General features: G+C 35.2%; 1 protein-coding gene across 5 annotated transcripts in view; it reads left to right on the forward strand.

Annotated features, from left to right (window-relative positions):
• The window catches only part of LOC101742530 (cubilin), a 114311-nt gene that overhangs the window by 21785 nt on the left and 75023 nt on the right, over nt 1-17503 (forward strand). The window contains exon 1 of one of the 5 annotated variants that reach the window (XM_062669154.1): nt 3132-3150. The exons of the other annotated variants lie outside the window; for them this stretch is intronic. The gene's annotated coding sequence lies outside the window, so the exon portion shown is untranslated. Of the gene's footprint in view, nt 1-3131; nt 3151-17503 lie in introns of those variants that run through there. 5 annotated transcript variants of the gene reach the window in all.

Raw genomic sequence — 17503 nt, forward strand, 5'->3', positions numbered from 1 at the left:
TTTTATTCGTGTTTTCAATAATCAACTCTTCCCGACATCTATTGGCGAATAATAATACTATTTTTCTTAATTGAGGGCAACTAACCAAGATAGCGTTATCAAAAAAAAAAACCAAGCAAAGCCCGGTCATCGTCTAGTTTCAATTATGTCAACAAGACGAAGGGAATTTTTATACACGATCGAAAATAGCTACCTTGAAGCATTAGGTTTAATGCTCTATTGTATAGTATAACCGCTGACCCACTCTTCAAGCCGGGTCATCTGACATCTTCGGCAAAAATAGGCAGGTAGACGTTTGTTATAAGATAATCTAGTCAACTATAATAATGCTAAAACGAACTGAGGCGAGAGTAAAGGGACGAGTTGATTCTTGGCACATATTGATAGAGAGAAATATCTGCTGATATAAAAAATACTTTTCCTTATATTACTGGTGGTAGGACCTCTTGTGAGTCCGCGCGGGTGGGTACCATCACCCTGCCTATTTCTGCCGTGAAGCAGTTATGCGTTTCGGTTTGAAGGGTGGGGCAGCCGTTGTAACTATACTTGAGACCTTAGAACTTGTATCTCAAGGTGGGTGGCGCATTTACGTTGTGGATGTCTATAGGCTGCAGTAACCACTTAACACCAGGTGGGCTGTGAGCTCGTACACCCATATAAGCAATAAAAAAATAATTGAAATGTTGACTAGTGTAAGGTTTCTTGTAAAATAACTAATATAAAATTTTGCATGCTAAAATTAAGACAATTTTCAGATTGTCAAATAGCAACACTGTTGTGGGAGTAATGGCAGTAGTGGGGACAAGACATAATAAAAAAAGCAGTAGTCTGGAAAAACGGCACAAAAAGCGCTGTATTATGTAGTGAGCACATATCTAAAGACTAGCTTTTGCCCGCGACTTCGTCCGCGTGGAATAGTTCACAAATAATGATTTATTTTAGAACAAACTTGATTAGCATAAAAAAGTTATAGTAAGCCAACCTTAACATATAGACATATGCTGTCGCGGACTTTTTTTTAGATCTTTTAAAGGAGAATAATTCTGTCATACATTATTTTAGCGAAACTTTAACCGTTTCTGCAGCGCACGCAGCGGAAGCTCTCAAAAGGGGAAAAAACCCGATTGTGAAACATTCTTTATTGGTGCTCCGCTTGTATTGGTTTTAGCGTGATGTTATATAGCCTTATAGCCTTCCTCAATAAATGGGCTATCTAACACTGAAATAATTTTTCAAAACGGACCAGTAAGTAGTTCCTGAGATTAGTGCGTTCAAACAAACAAACAAACTCTTCAGCTTTATAATATTAGTTTAGATTGTACAAATGGAGTTTGCAAATAAAGCAATACAGAAGTTAACTATTGAAATCTGTGTATTTATTTCCTGGCCGTTGGAAGCGAAGTCTACACTAGATTAAAATTATGAACTGTCATTATTCAGTACAACTGCAAAACAGTTTCTATGGAGATTTTTTGTGAGGATAACTAACACTGCGTGCTGTCCCTTTTCGAAGACATTTTCTTCATCGCCCTTGTAGTGTAATTGTAGGCACTATATAATAAAACGATTCATCCACATTTTCTCGAGTATTCATGGATATAATTAAAAAGATATTTAGCGGTTAAATTTCGCATTTATTCTTTTCATTTTAGTATTTCTGACGCGTCGAATAATTTAAACACGTCCGTGACCACGAAAACTGTAAAATATTCGAATCGTCTCAAAAAAACTGTAAAAATAGTTTTAATTGATTTCACTTAGTTTTAGTTTAAAAAAAATATCAGTGTTAATCCACTATAAATGTCAATTTAAGAAGTCTTTGATTTAAATTTCTAGATGTCAGTAGAACAGTTCGCGCGTATATCTGACGAAGCCTTTTATTTCCAGACTCAAGTGTAAGCTACTCGCTTGTGTTTGATGAATCACTGTCTAACAGTTAGATATGACATTGTGAAGATTACGTGGAGGTCAAGTGGAAAAGTCTAACTCCTAATACTACTAATACTAATAATAATACTAATAAAATAGCTAGGAAATTCATTTTATGAAACACCAAAAATAATCATCATTCGAAGTGAAAAAAAACTAATAACTAACTTCTAAATTAACGTCCTAATAAAACTCTAACCTAATGCATACATCACCGGATTATTCAGAAGAAGTGGAGATGCTAAAAAAACTTTTTCATTCCGCGCGTCCCCACACGGCCAGTAATCCCAGCGATCCATTAAAACTCTGTCGGTCTCAAATACGTGTTTTCCTCTATCCATCTTAAGCCACAATATGTCCGTACATGATTGAAAGTCACTCCGCGAATTGAGGTGATGCACGCCAGGGATTTATTTATAACGAATAAAGATACAAACAATTTGCAAAAAAAAATATGCTTAGATGGGTGGACGAGCTCACAGCCCGCCTGGTGTGAAGTGGTTACTGGAGCCCATAGACATCTACAACGTAAATGCGCCACCCACCTTGAGATTTAAGTTCTAAGGTCTCAGTATAGTTACTACGGCTGCCCCACCCTTCAAGCCGAAACGCATTATTGCTTCACGACAGAAATAGGCAGGGTGGTGGTACCCACCCGCGCGGACTCACAAGAGCTCCACCAGTAATTACGCAAATTATAATTTTGTTAAAATTAATAAATTTAAACATACGAACTATTAAAGATAAGGAACGTAAGGGTATCTTATCAAGGGTATATATCTATTTTTATTGTCTTTGTTAATTTTATGATAAGATTCAATCCATTCACGTCTCCTCATTCTCTCATTGAAAATAGAAATGAAAAATTTGTGATGTCCTAAAAATTGTTTTTCTAATAATAAATTTACGATAGCGTACCTACTTAGTAGATATTCCAAAAATTATCATCTTATTATCGCCAAACAAAATCTCAGACATCACAACTGCTACATGATTGTGTGAGCATTCAACTTAGTCGAAACGTTGTGTAGTTTAATTAATAGTTCTAAGGCTTAGGATGAAGTTGTCCTTGATTTTCCAGTGCTGGTATCCCCGGAGCGTTCGCACTGCTTCCCATCCCTACAGCCTACGAATACAAACGAGTTTTCATTTCAGTTGGTCGCCGTACTTCGTGAGAGTTACACGTTACGTAGCGGACAAAATACGCGCCGAAAATTTACAGTCAGTTTAAATTCAGAACAGTGATTATTAGTGTTTTTTTTTTTTTTGTAATTTCATTGATCTTTTCAGGCTCTGTGAATGTGGCTTTGGGTGTTATGGTGTATTTCTTTAATTAATTATTCATGGTGAATTGACGAAAACAACATATTATAATAAATATTTGCTTCTTATGTTTATAAATTACAAATTACTTGCTAAATTTACCGAAGCTTTTAACATCCAGATTACTTTTCTAATAATTCCGCCTTAATACTTCTTTCACGGTCTGAAAGCTTTTTTTTTCAATTATTATTATCAACGCGCTATGTTCAACTTAGGTGACGCGTCATCAAACTATCATCATAGAATTTTATAGACTAAGATTGAAATGTAGACCTCGCTTATGTAAAACATTATTTTTTTCGGTATATATCCTGAAAATAGACGATGGCACACAATTATATATTATACATATATTATACTTCTATAATCACAAATTTCGCTAATACTATAGACAAATAATATTACAGATAAACAATATTAACCTATTTTCAATTTGACCATACACTTTAAGCAAAAGTTTTGTTAATAATAATAATTTATTAATTTGTCTCTTAAAAGTATATCTTGTAGTACAAACACAAATAGAAATTAACCTTATAAATACAAATACACGGTAGTGTGTGTGATGTTTTTATTCATTGATTTATTGTTTAATTAATGCAACATTTTTTTTAATATTAGCGTTCTGCACTCCTTTTCTATATTCTCTATAAGTGTGAGAAATTTCATACTCCTCCGTCCACGCAATTTTCGTAAAAAGAGGTACAAAGTTTTTGCTAGAATAATGATATGGATTATTTCAGAATGAATAAACAATAAAAGACTTCATTGTGTTTTCTGTGATATAATAAGAAAACAATATTTAATGCCCATAACATCTTTTAAAATGAATATTGAAATTTAAACAGTAAACAGTATTAATAGACTTATACCAAACTGAACTCTCCTTTTACTGAATGACAATTTCAAAACATCATTTTTAAAAACTAGAGTTTTAAATTATGAAGGTTTTTCTTTGCACGTATATATGAAAAAAAAAAATTAAACAACACGTCGTTTGAAAGATGTGTATTAATCAGAATAGCGATGAAAAAAATAATAAATCAAAAATACTCGTATCTATGCACCTCGGAGTTTCCCCAGCGCTGTGATTTGTTTTGAAATGAGGTTTGAAAAGAGTCATCAGCTAGCTATACGTAGGTAGGTAGCCACGCGGCTCTGCCCCAGATTTCTTCAGACTACAGATACACACTATCAATCAAAATACCATTAAAAATTACCAAATAAATCGTATATGACGTACATTATAGTGTTTACAGGTAGGTAATAAATCATAGACTACGTGAAAAAAACTTTAACAAACATTTCTGGGTCGCCGCGTTCAATGTTTTTTTTTTTATTTTATTAAATGTTCACATTGTAATCTCGAGTCGAATATTTCGTCGATAGAACACGCCGTAACCTTTGGGGCATGCATTTATCGAATTCCATAGATTTTATAGTTGCTATTTAATGTTTTTATTTATTGCTCACGGCCCACCTGGTGTTAGGTGGTTACTGAAGTCCATAGACATCTACAACGTAAATGCTGCCACCCACCTTGAGATACGAGTTGTAAGGTCTCAATTTTTGCAGTCCAACGGCTGCCCCGCCCTTCAAACCGAAACGCATTACTGCTTCACGGTTGAAATAGGCAATGTGGTGGTACCTACCGGCGCGGACTTACAAGACATCCTACCAGCAGTAATTACGCAAAATATAATATTGCGGGTTTGATTTTTATTACACGATGTTATTCCTTTACCGTGGAAGTCAATCGTGAACATTGGTTAAGTACGTATTTCATTAAAAAAATTGACACTTACCAGCGGGATTCGAACACCGGTGCATCACTAGATACAGATGCACCGGACGTCTTATCTTTTAGGCCATGTGTTTAATGGATACATCAAAGAGAAGATCTTCCTCTGATCTCGCTCGGTTAACGTACGGTCCGAATGCTAATCGCAACTTGTATAACAATAATAATTATAAATGAAATTGAAAATCGAAGAATGAAATGAAAACGAATAACTCGGAACAAATCACACACGGTTCTCCGGCCCCAATTTAGGATTCCCCGTCTTATAGGTATCAAATACTGATATAGATACTTATACGTTTAAATATATACACGTATACATAACAAACACTCAGATAAAGAGTAAACAAACCTGCTAACATTTGATCATCAAGAGCAGTGCTTCACTGAATCTACCACCCGATATTAATCGCGAGCCACGAAGAACATCGCGCGAGAAACTCTCTGGGTTATGTCATTAGGTCGGACGTATTGAAGTCTGTCAAAATGACTCTGAAACATTACGTTAAATCTATATATTAATACGTGAAGCAAAAACTTTGTATCCCTTTTTACGAAAATTGCGCGGACGGAGGAGTATGAAATTTTCCACACTTATAGAGAATATATAGAAGAAGTGCACAATGCTAATATTTTTTTAAAGTAATGCATAAAAGATACATTAAATCAATAAAAAAAACATTACACACACTACATACCATGTATTTGACGCATACGCGCATGCATACTATTTATTGTCAAACTTTTGTTCTTGACGTCTGTTGCCAAATTGAGAATAGATTAAATATTGTTTGTCTTTGTTAATGTTTTTTATAGTGTAGTCTTGGCGAAATTTGTGATTATAGAAGTATAAAATACAATCATAATAGTGTACAAACTTACAATTCCAATTAATTATAGTCGAATTTCGACTACTGCGGGACCTCTAGTACAAACAAATGTACACACATACTAAGCGAATCACTTTAAAGATCTGAAAAAGTTTTTTTCATCCTCACAAGAAGTTATTTTTTATATCCAAACAAATGAGAAATTTGTATATGAAACGATTCTAAGTCTTAAGGCGCTAGAGTTTAAGAACAAATTTCGATCATCAAGCGAACGCTAGTATAATTTTATAGTCTCCATATATTTTAATGTGAATTCTTTCGTGAAATGACATCGTCACAAATGCTTTATTATTATTATTATTATTCCAGTAATAAATGTTGATTAATGAAACAGGAGCGGGTCGGGACTATGACCGCAGTATGAAGTTTATTAATTAAACAACTTCTCAACAACTTAGAAAGCGCGCGGAGGGGTCTTTTTAAGCAAAATATTATCTGTTTTACGCAACGAGAATGTCGCTTAGGGCATTCTTATTTTATTATCTTAATTGAAATCTTCATGTTTTGTTAGTTGTAAAGGTGATCGTTGATTTTGACCTTGTCGAATAAAAGTCTGGGCATGTGGGATGTTTATATTTGTTTTTTTTTTAATTATTATTTTAATGAACCTTCAGTTGGCTACTCTCTCTCTATCTCTCTTCGATCGGTCCCTCATTGCTGAGGATCGTGATTCCGTCCGATTCTGTCAACTAGCTGTCTCCATCGATCCCGTTCTGTAGCTTGGTGGAGTACGTCCCCTCTCGACCGGGTATCCGTAAATGGATTCCCCAGCGTTGGTGGAGTGCATCGCTGACAGGTATTTTTAGGTCCTCCACTATTTGGCCCGACCATCGCTTGGAACCTCTACCCCTAGGCCTTTTTACCTCGATATATTTCTTCTAACAGTACAGAAAAGTATGTTTTGGACCTTTTTTGCGTTAATGAACCACTCGATGTAAAACGCAGTCACCAATCCTTGTGGCGCAAGGTTGTCCCGTCTTTCGAACCAGAACCAATGATTGCTTCGTGGCAAAAAAGGTGGTGGTTATACTTATCATCTATACTATAATATTATTAATGTTATAAAGCTGAAGAGTTTGTTTGTTTGTGTGAACGCGCTAATCTCAGGAACTACTGGTCCGATTTGAAAAGTTCTTTCAGTGTTAGATAGCTCATTTATTGAGGATGGCTATAGGCCATATAACATCACGGTAAGACTAATACAAGAGGAGCGCCAATAAAGAATGTTTCATAATACATGTTTAAATAGCTCCTCCACATTCTATAATTCAAAAATATTTTCACTTTCTATGTAAATGAAGTGGGGCTAAAATTTAGCGTTATGCCAAAGTAACTATTCCACGCGGACGGAGTCGCGGGCAAAAGCTAGTCCCTAATAAGACAATTAGGGATGTCTGTTGGAAAATAAGCGCTTGTAAAATATTATGTGGCAATTAATATTCCTATTACGAGTTGCGTGTATTTGTTGATAATAAACGTTTGAAATATTATGTGGCAATAAATATTTCTAATAAGTGTTGCGTGGGCATGTTTCGCTATCTCTTTCGCACGTCCGTGTCTTTAATCACGGTATAATGAAGTCTGTTCCTCATTTTTTGAAAAGTACTGAATGGCGATTAAAGTTTGGAACTTTATCTTCGGACGTGAAAACAATTTACCGGTGGTAGGGCATCCTGTGAGCCCGGCCAGCTCGGCTCCACCACCCTGCCTATATTTGCCACGAAGCAGTAATGCGTTTCGGTTTTAAGGGCGGGGCAGTCGTTGTACTGTAAAATTGAAACTTAGAACTCATGTCTTAAGATGGGTGGTGCCATTGATGTTCTTGATGTCTATGGGCTAATGTAATCATCTTAGATGGGCCGTGGGCTCGTCCACCTATCTAAGCAACAAAAATTATATGCATTTACCTGATAAGTGTTTTTAGTTTTTTATAAATAGTTCATTGTAAGAATGAACGTACTCCCTGTACAATTTGGAGAATCTAGCCTTCTTGTCTATACTAATATTGTAAAGAGGAAACATTTGTTTGCTTGTTTGTATTAAATAGGCTCCGAAACTACTGAACCGATTTGAAAAATTCTTTCACTGTTTGGAAGCCACACTATTCCCGAGTGACATTGGCTAGGCATAGGTAAGGATCTCTAATCTTTTTTGAAAAAAAAATATAGGGATCCTTACTAAAACTCCAATAATGTAACCCAAGGTGTATAAAATTACCTAAAATATTCTTTACATCGCGTGCCCTGCGAAAACTATTGATGATAGAATAAAATAATGTACTACGGCTTTGTAGAACGCATTATTAGTTACAAAAAGTGTCGCGACAGCATACATCTAACTATTATAGTTATGCCGCAATAAGTGTTCTTTTATTTTAAAAAATAAAACAACGTCAAATGTCGTTGAAATTTTTGTTAAAGACCCGAGTGGAGCCGCTTGTGTCAAATAATTACGTTACCAGCGATATGTTTCTTTTTCGGTATAACATTCTGTGCATTGAAGAATTCGCTCGCAATGGCTATAGATTTTTTGCGAGCAGTTTACCACTCATAATCACAGTAAGAGCAAAATCATATGAATTCGAATTGAAAATGCAGTGCATGAATTATTTAAATAATAAAAAAAAAAACAAAACTATGGTCTAAAAATAGAAAAAGAGAACGAACGAAAAATAAATACCAATCATTGCGATTGAAACATAAAACAAAACTGCTCTCGATACAAATAAATACAATGCGTAGTTTGAATGGTTCGTGAACAAGTACGAATATTTCGTTTCTATTTTAATCACTGATCTGTGGTATCGTTCACGTGAATTTTCATAAACATTTAGATCGAATGAATAACGTAACAACAAACAGACATGTTTTTTTTGAGCGTTTGTTTATATTGAGATGACGTTATTTTTATTTTATTTTCGTTTAACATTATGGCCGGTGTTAGTAGTAGGAGATTTCGTGTAAGCAACGGAATTAATACGAGTTCTATTTTTTTTTTTTAAATTAAACTTCTTTAGTATCGTTGTGATTTCAAACTCGATGAAACGAAAAAATAAGTCCATAGAGACACAAACACATAAATGTATAGGATTCAGCCGGTGAGAGAATGAGATAGAACACATTAGACGTTCTCGGTCTCCGCTTTGTGGCATTCCCATTATCGTTTACTAAACATTGTCCATATGTATGCTCCTGTGTAGTGGGATAGTCAGTATATCTATATCTATATTTCATTTATAAGTTTCACTTCTACCGTGTGTGACTTGCACAAACACACACACACTTTTAAAAAAAAAAATTGACTTTATAACCTAACACGACTTCTAATTGTAAAAAAAAGTTATCAAATTTAAATACTACAATTAGTATAATCTGTGGAGCAATAATAATAATTTTTTTCCCCATTTCTTGGCCTGCACGGAGCAATAATTTATAGATCGAGTGTATCAAACATTTCTTGTCATTGTATTTGCCGACATATTTTATTTGTTAGTGGCATAGTTATTGCACTTATTTTGTGGAAGATATTTATTTATATGTATAGTATTTATTGATGTGTGTGTAACAAGTATGGCATATTAGTATTCCTTTATTTGTTAAGTCTTGTCTTTAGTTTTAGTAACACGCACGTTGAAGGTAAGTTAATGATAGTACATACAGTAGTATTTTATTTATTTATTTTTTATCGCTTAGTTGGGTGAGCGAGCTCACAGCTCACCTGGTGTTAAATGATTACTGAAGCCCATAGACATCTACAACGTAAATGCGCCACCCATCTTGAGATATAAGTTCTAAGGTCTCAGTCATAGTATAGTTACAACGGCTGCCCTACCCTTCAGACCGAAACGCATTACTGCTTCACGGCAGAAATAGGTAAGGCGGTGGTACCTACCCGCGCGGAATCACAAGAGGGCCTACCACCAGTAATTACGCAAATTATAATTTTGCGGGTTTGATTTTTATTATACGATGTTATTCCTTCACCGTGGATGTCAAGTATTTTATTATAAAACATACTCAAATTCTGTGCAGTTTTTGCCCTCCATTATTTCTGTGTAACCTTTGAGGTTTGCCGGAAGAAAACTCATTAATGAGTTAAGCCCAATTTTGTATATGCTATGTTGTATGTATGTAAAATGTTCCTAAATATAACTTTTAATTAAAAACCTATGGATACTAATTACATAGGATATTAATTACATATGATAGCGCTACGATAAAGTTTATCTAATCGGGTGTACGTTTGCGCATTATTTATTAGGGCCTTTATTAAAACTATGGGTGATCTTTGGGTAAATTAATTCTCGTGGGTTATTTATTTAAGAACGATGAATCCATGGTTCGCCTATGAGTTCCAGCCGCAGTAAGCATCCAACGATGTTTTATATAAGAAGTCTTGACCTCACCTTCATAACGTAACCTCGTCACGTGTGTAACATTTATTTATTTATTTTAACAATAATAAAATATGCTTCATATTTGACACTTCTTCACGGATCCATCAGATCCAATATCTCTTGTGTTGGACGTCTTCAGCTCTAACATTAGGAACAGGTTTAGAGACCCCGGTTACCGTACTCGACGTGCAACTTAACCCATGCATCAGCCCGCTGAGTTTCTCGTCGGATCTTCTCAGCGGGTCGCGATTCCGATCCGGTAGTAGATTCAGCGCTCGGGCAGCTGTTAGAAAATTCCACCCCTCCTGGCGGAGCCTGTGCTCGTTCACCTCTCCTGGCGAAACTGGAAAAGCCTCCGGGCCAGCAGTAATCCATCCATCATAAAAAAAGCTTCATATTTACTTAAACTACCGATTCAAAACAAACTTCCTGTAGGCTGATGTCTGATTTTTTTACTGAAAACTCAACTGAGAAAGCTTTTAATTTCGAAAACTGTCAATTTATATTGCCTTTTCACGAATTAGTACATTATATTAAATTTTTTTTTATTGCTTAGATTGGGGAACGAGCTCACAGCCCACCTGATGTTAAGTGGTTACTGGAGCCCATAGACATTTACGAAGTAAATGCGCCACCCACCTTGAGATATAAGTTCTAAGGTCTCAATATAGTTATGTAAAGATAACGATATTAACGAATCATTCCAAAGTATAATATTATAAAGTATGATCGTCTCGTTTTTACCATCGCACCGCCCGCCACCGGAGTAGAGTTCATCCATACTACCTGGAGCCACTGCGTTCATCCACAGTGCGTTTCCAGAGATCATTTTTGCCACGTACCATTCGGCTTTGGAATGAGCTCCCCCCGCGCTATTTCCCGAGCGCTATGACATGTCCTTCTTCAAAGGAACTTGTGGAGAGTATTTAACGGTAGGCAACAGCTTGACTCTGCCCCTTGCCTTGCTGAAGTCCATAGGCGACGGTAACCACTCACCACTAGGTGGGCCGTATGACTCGTCTTCCTACAAGAGCTTAAAAATAAAAAGATTAATTGTTAGATGTAAAATTAAACTTGACAACGTAATGACAAACTTCAAAGTAATTATGGCCTTTCGTTGAAATGGGTTTCCAAATTGTGTTTCCCAATATATAAACTTCACATTACCCGTTGTACACGGACTCATCACACAAGCTGACCAACTTAGAAACTACTTTATCCCAACTAGTTTTGGAAATAAACTGTTTACTGGAACTTAATTAATTTGAACACGAATGATGATAATAGTTGATGTGATTCATTTAAGGTTGGCCCGAAATGAAAGTTAAAGATAATTAATTAATAAATTAACGGCCGTCTGGTCTGGTGGTAAGTGACATGGTCACTATACAAGGGTGTCACGGGTTCGAATCCCGCCAAGGGAAGGTATTTGTATGATAAATATATATGTCTTTTCCAGGGATATGGATGTATCTTAAATATATGTATGTAAATAAATATAATAAAAATCTTACATTTATTTCCGTTATCTGGTACCTGTAACACAAGTTCTTTACGAACTTATCACGGGACCAGTTAACGTGGTGTGATTGTTAGTAAATATTTATAATTAAAAAATAAATAAAATAAAAACATGATTATTAAATGTTCATTTTTGGAAATATTTACAAATTATCCAGAGTTTGAATGACCACACCACAAGCCTATTGTCAGTGGCTAGAAACTAATAAAATAACTCTATGTACACGTACATAATATAACTCTGTCTGGAACTATCATTCTACACAACGCTAACTGAAAAGAAGAGAGAAAAATATCGAATGAATATAGTATTTTCTTCGGTTTTACACAATAATAGTCTTTATTTTTATTATTTCTTTATAGCACAAAACGATATTTAGTATTAACAAATGCATCGACCTGTTTAAAAATAATATAGGTCAATGAACATAGCACCGTGTATGCAATTTAGTAGTTATTATCGACACTAAAATGCTGTAACCAGTTACAAATAATAACCTTCTAGTATTTTCTTCGGTATTCGCGTGTCGTACACATCGAAATATGTAAATTAATTACCTTTACCGTTTTCAGATCGCCTTTATAATTTTTTTTTTATTATTTCCGATTTTTCCAATACTTTACAGGTTTTCGTGGTCACGGATGATTCGTTGGTGTCAATGGTGGCTTATAGCAAAGCGTAAAGTGAGACTCTTTAATAGACAACACTGCGTGGGAGTCACCCGAGATCTTTTCAATTTAGAGTGCTTTTGTATTTAAATTACTGTTCGCGAAAGAAGAATTAATAGCTAAACATATAAAAAACGAAATTCTCGCTGAGTTTATTTCGTATGCTTTTCTGAGTACTGTTGCTCTCTTTGGAATCGGTTGTAGACTTTCAATAAGAATGTTTATTGACCTCCGAATTGAAATGTACGATTTCGATTTTGATTCTATTATATTTTTGATTGAACTCCTTCCACGTATCGATATGACTACACAAATTCATTGACATGATTCATGCGGCACTTATCGTGCGTCAAACTGTATACGCTAAAAACCTTCCTATCTATCTCTATATATTATCTATATAGATAGTATATATAATATCTATAAAACTTCAGTGACGAGCTTATACGAGGAAAACAACATTTTGCCGCACTAGTTTATCATTAGATTTACTAGAAGAGTTCATTTAAGAATTAATTTATGCTAACGACTAGGGACAAAGGTCGATTAAGATGCGGCTTTAAAATTTATTAGACCTTTTAGAATAGACGGTAACACTGTCAAAAGTGTATTTGTTGATTGAGACTGAGTATTCTGAAAAGTTAAATTGTAGTTAGCCTATTAAAGCCGTAAAAAACTATAGACTAGTTTTAATGATCTTAAAAACGATCGAAAAATAATCTGTAGATTTGTTAAACTAATTGAACCAAACCAAGTCTTTTTGTAAAAATAATATGTAAGTAAATGGGATTCACGTACTATGATAATGATATGTGAAGCCTTTGTAAACCGTTCCACGTTATATTCTAAGTATTATTTTATAGGCGATACTTTTCTGGAACAAAGGAAGACTCTCACATTTATTATGTTATGCAGAATTTTCTTCTCTTTTACATCTATCTCACTTTGTTTGTGAAATGCACTTTTATTAAACAAGGGCGGTTTAGTTTCATTCAAAATATGTTTATTTAAATCTCATTTAACAACTAAAGTAAATTAATTAAGATTACTTTTACGGTTGTTCAGCAGTGGACTGCCGCAGGCTGATGATGATGACTTTTACGGTATGGTATCTCGTTTTTTTTTTTTTTTACATTTTATTCCAACGTTTCAAAATTTTACGAAATGAAACTTATATTACTTATAATATTTTGTATTCAAGTTTAACAATATTTGCTATGTGTATGTGCATTACTCTACTTCTCATGTTGTATTTTTTGTTATTTTAGCTGTTCTACACACACTCATCACTTTTAATTATTATTCTCATAATCCTGCTGAAAGAGATTTCTTAAAGAAATAAGCAGTGCCTCTGTACATCATTTTCCTATTACTCTGTAGTGTCTTCTTTTTTGTGTGTACATAAATAAATAAAATAAAATAAAAATAAATAAATAAACGGAAACTTAAAAAAACTTTGTGGTCCGTGACCACGAAAATTGAGAATTATTGAAAACGTCGGGAATCATATTATAATGACAATAAAAAAGGCAAGATGATTAAACCGTAAAAAAACTTTTAATTATGTCTAGGACTCGTCGAAGGACCAAATTATATACTAAAGTACATTAAATTTAACCGAATCTCCAATTTTGGACCCAGCTTAATTTAAATTACATTGGGAAGTTAACTAGTTTTGTTAAGTTGTGCATTACTACAATTTACTCGAATAAACGAGATACGGTCATAAATACTATAATAATATATAGTATAGTATATAACAGTATAGTATAATAAATCATTTATATTAATATTATGAAGCTGAAGAGTTTGTTTGTTTGAACGCTCTAATCTCAGGAACGACTGGTCCGAATTGAAAAATTTTTTCAGTGTTCGATAGCTCATTCATTGAGGAAGGATATAGGACATATAAGGCTATAGGCCACTTTAAGACCAATACAAATAATGATACCATCAATAAATAATGTTTCAAAATAGGTGTTTAAATAGCTCCTTAACATTCAATAATTCAAAAATATTTTCACTTTCTATGTAAATGAAGTGGGGCTAAAATTGAGCGTTATGCCAAAGTAACTATTCCACGCGGACGGTGTCGCGGGCAAAAGCTAGTATAGTATATTTAGGGTCACCGAAACTCATATACATAATGACGCATCGATCATCACTTTGAGTCAGACAAGTTAGATTCTCAATCACATCGTGTAAGGTCTGTTCTTTCAAATCGGAACCCTAGAAGACCTCCCAGAAGAAGATCGCAGCTAAATGTGTACGAGCTCACAACACACCCGCCAAACAAGCCGAATTTCATTTCATAAAACAGAACGCTGTTTTGTGGTTTGATTGCATACGATTGCCGCGGTAAATTATAATGGGTTTCCATTAGATGATGGCGAATGTACATAGCTTATAACTTTTAGGGGCGCTCCCATAGGAACTAGTGTGTACTTAATTTGAATATTTGGAAGTAAGCAAAACGATGAAGTATTGTCGTAAAGACATTTTATTAGAAACGTCGTTGTTGGAAGGGCCGGGCACTTTAGGATATTAGGCTTATGACTTCTATTATATGATTGTTATCCTAGGCAGTTGGTAGCGTTTTTTGCCATTAAATTAGATTACATATTTGTATGTTTGTTAGTAATTTGCCACACCCGTCCGCTTCGCTGGGCATTTATAATAAAATTAACATTATTATTTCTCACCCCCACATAGATTCTCATCATTAACGCCCCCGCAACTGGTGTAGGGCGTCCAACACTCATATAAATATTAGCCTATTCATAAAGTACATGTATTTTCTACATGGACGCCAAGTTTCAAGTCAATCGGATGCATAGTTCAGTAGTTGTAACGGAACATCCGTAAAAAACACTAGATTTATACCTAGTCAGGTCATAAATTCTGTCACATGTTTAATGTAAAATAATTGAAACAAGTTTATTCATTATGTAACCATTCATATACCAAAATGAACTTAACAAAACATAGATTCTTATGACACTAAAGTTTATTCAAAATGACCTCCGTGATTTTGAATACAGGCCTTAAATCTGCGCGGCCAGTCGTCTATCGCAGCACGAACGAGGTCCATGTCAATATCGGCGGCTACCTTAATCAAAGATGTCTTGAGTGACTCCAAATTGGGATGAGGCTTTGAGCACGCCTTTTCCTCCAAGTGTTGCCATATCTTGTAATCTAACGGATTCAAATCTGGACTGGAGGAGGGCCAGTCTTCGTGCCGGATGAAGTCGATTTCACGCGCCGCCAGCCAGTCTTGTGTGCTCTTCGCTCTATGAGCTGGCGCCGAATCTTGTTGGAATACCCAGTGCCTGTTATTGAACATGGTATGAGAAACAGGTTCCACAAGGTTCGTCAGGACTGTATTTTGATACACAACTGCATTCGTTTTTACACCTTTCTCACAAAAATGTACCTCTGTTAAGCCCCAATAAGAAACTCCCAACCATACCATGAGCGAGGATGGAAAATGACCTCGTTGGACACGCGGAATACGGTGGCTCGCTTCTTCACTACTGTGTGCGTACACCTTATCATTTTGTTTGTTGTAGCTCTCTTCTACGGTAAAAAAATTTTCATCCGAAAAAAGAATTTCCCGATATTTTTTTCCCGCGTACCGCTTCAACAAAGCGCGGCATCTCTTCAGTCTCAGGTCCATTAGACGAGCATTCAAACGATGTCCTGTTTTTCTTCGATATGCCCCAAGCCCTAAGTCTTCATTTAACACCCTTTTCACCGTGGTTCTGCTTAACCCCATCTGAAGGGCCAACAGTTTCTGCTTACGTTTGGGATTTCTTTGAATTCGCGCCTTCACAGCTTTTATCACTGCTGGAGTCCTAACAGACCGAGGGCGACCACTTCTTGACCTGACATCTACACTAGAGTCTTTATTGTATCGTTTGATGGTACGATAAACGAATCTTTTGGTTATATTCAAATTTTTCAGTATGTTAAAAATTTGAATTGGCGCGTAACCGCAACGATGCAACGCAATAACTGCAACACGGTCTTCTTTAAGCGTCCACTCCATATTTAAAAATTAGTAAAATTCTAAAAGTATACATTTTTATTTTCATGAACAATTCGAAATTCGAATTTAATAAACTTTTTTGTGGCCAGGATTCTAAAAGAAAAGTTTTTACTGTGTGACAATACTTATGACCTGACTAGGTATAGTAGTATATATATAGATTAAAGAAAGCAAAACTGACACTATTCGAAAGGCGGTTTTTGATCCTTTACAAGATAATAATTCATTTGGGTGATGATCTGACCGGGAGTCTGAGCACCAACCAGAACGGAAAAGAGGGTCTAGTATATGGTAAGATGAAAACAGATTTCGAGGAACACTAACAAGTTACAAGAGCTCAACTAGAATAGGAGTATTTTTTGGCCATAGTTTCATCAAGACATTCGCAGGGCATAATCTATTATTCTACTAATGAAAAAGATATGGTTCAGGAAAATAACAGTCTTGAAAAATCTCGGGACATCTTCTGTCCGTGTTTGTCTTTTCCAGGCATTATACCTAAACTCTAACCTTCTCATATTGAGTCGTCACTAAAAGTCAAAATGTTATTAAAATTTGTCTCAATCTGAACTGGTAAAAATGCTTTAAGTCGTTGTGGTCTAAAGACTAAGTCGCATGGTGTACTTGTATTGGGCTATGCGACTATGCCAGTATTCAATTTCTACAGGCATATGCAATTTTCGGAAGGCAGCGGCTTGGCTCTGCCCCTAGCACTGCTGAAGTCCATGGGCGACAGTAACCACTCACCATCAGGTGGGCCGTATGCTCATGGCAGACGAGGTCAATAAAAAAAAAGTAAGCCCATAAAACACAGTATATTGAATTCCGATTGTAATTAAAAATACTTTTACGCTTTAGTATTTTACGGTTTTTTTTAAATTACCGTTGGCTATTTCTATGTCAAGAATCATAAAATATCTATCTAC

The sequence above is a fragment of the Bombyx mori genome, chromosome 6 (assembly GCF_030269925.1).
Source record: "Bombyx mori chromosome 6, ASM3026992v2".
Classification (NCBI taxonomy): Eukaryota; Metazoa; Arthropoda; class Insecta; order Lepidoptera; family Bombycidae; genus Bombyx; species Bombyx mori.